This window comes from Arachis ipaensis, chromosome B05 (assembly GCF_000816755.2).
Source record: "Arachis ipaensis cultivar K30076 chromosome B05, Araip1.1, whole genome shotgun sequence".
Classification (NCBI taxonomy): domain Eukaryota; kingdom Viridiplantae; phylum Streptophyta; class Magnoliopsida; order Fabales; family Fabaceae; genus Arachis; species Arachis ipaensis.
This window is the reverse complement of record NC_029789.2, coordinates 1,985,728-1,987,949: the sequence shown is the minus strand read 5'-3', so window position 1 is coordinate 1,987,949 and position 2,222 is coordinate 1,985,728.

Genomic DNA, 2,222 nt, shown 5'->3' with positions numbered 1-2,222 from the left:
TAATGAACTTATCCATCCAAGCAGTTATGAATTGAATGTGTAATCAAAATATCTTTCTAGCTCAAGTCCTAATCATGCAATAATAGATTGAGGACTATATATATATATTCCGACATATTATTTGTATACTCTATAATTTTGCTATTCTAATAATGAAGAAATATATTTTCCTACCATTATTACCTTAAAGTTTAAATATCAAGGAATATATAATTAGTGGAGTTACAATATAATATATATAGTTTAGTCTCCAATAAGACCTAATAAATTCAATGAGTTTGAACAATGAACAAATTGTAGCTCACCCGAAAGATAATGTTGAATTTTGAAACACCCAATTAATCACTTCATGGCACTATCATGTAGAAAAACGTAGAGAAGAAAGTGGCAAAACAATGAAAGTTTGTTCGTTATGCACTTGATCTTAGAATTTGTTATTTTCATGGGAAGACTTGAATTTGGTGAAGTGTCATATAGTCAAATTTAAACGCGGATTATTATTCAAGATTTTATTAGGAGACCCAATTTTAGAACTATAAATAAATCAACAAAAAATATCATATGCATTAGGGTCCTTGGTAATGGTATACTAACAAATTAATTAAGGGTACCCCACCTTATAAGTTATAATGATATTTCCACAAAATTCCAGCTCATTTCCACTCGTTAGTCACTTCTAATTAATTAATTATATTTTATAATTGCTTTTGTGATAGTTACACTATACGGTAGCATTTATTTTGAGATACTAAAACAGAAATTAAAAGATTGAGATTTAGTATTATATTTATTGGTTTAGAGACTTGTACTAAAATTTTTGTTTCTGTTAATTTTTGTCTCTGTTCCCACAATTTTAGTATTTCAATACCTCCAAAATGTGAGAACAGAGAGAACTGAAATTTTTAGAGATGGAAACTGAAACTTTAATAACATTTTATACCTAAAATACTTTTATTTCAATTAATTAATTCTAATTTTACCCTTTCTATAAATTAAATTAGAATTTCATTCTTATTTCAATTTCTGTCTTTCACTTTACACCAAACAGAACACTGAAATTTATTTCAATCTTTATCTCTTAATCTCTATCTCTTAATCTCTGTCTCTCAGTTTCAGTCTTTCTGTCTCTATCTCTCCACTAAACACTACCTACTAGTATATGTAGCTATTTTTTTTTTCATTGTGACAATTATTATTATATATTATTGTTATTTTTATTATTATTTCTTAAGACATCAACCAAAAACAAGTTATACTGGAAATTAATGTAACATTATTAGGCAATTCTCCAGTAGGGTAATTGGGGTGGTTCATTTTCAAGTGGTGTGGCAAATTAGGTATATGATCATAGATTCATAGTCAAACTAAGGGAGTAAAAAGAAATTAGTATATATACCATTTTGATTAATTAATGAAAGCAATACACAAAATACCATGGAAAAAGCTAATTGACCTATTAGTCTATTACAATTTACAAGGTAAAGGAAAAATGAAAAATACTATACCTTGGTCCTTGTACTAATTAATAATAACATAATATTAAATACTTATTTTCTTTTAAATTAAAAATATTCTTTGTATCGAATATAGTAGTAATTTCATAAGATTCCAAACAACTCAGTTTTATTTGCATTTGGTTTTAGTATCTGGCATTCACACTCCGCTCTACTTTTTACCTTATTATCCTTCTCTCTAAAACTAACCTAGAATTATTAATAAGAAAAAGTGCATGTATTTTAATTTATTTATGTCAATAAAATGATATTAACCAAAGCAAAAGGAATAAAGTAATTCCATAGTCATATGAATATGTCGGTGTGGTGGAATATTTTTTTGCTACACTTTGACGTTTTCCTTTTTGGTTTTGTTTAGGGAAATGGTGAAACCCTTTTCCAGGTAGGAAATAGAAAACAATCAAGTTTACTTAATTAATTTAGCTATATCTATTATAACTAATTAAAAATGAAAAGAAAAGTTAGTAGTAGTACTACTTACTTAAATAGTAATTAACTAAAAGTCACTACAAGAGAGACGCTATATGGCAGTAGTTTTTTTTTTCTATTAGCGACCGCCGCAAAATTAAATTTCGGCGGTTTATTAGAATGATATGGATATTGGCGCCGGGAGATAATTTTGCGGCGGTTTTCAGCAACCGCTGATATAACTGCCGCTGAATCAATATTTTGCGGCAATTAAGGGGAGTAGTGTATAACTGTATATGA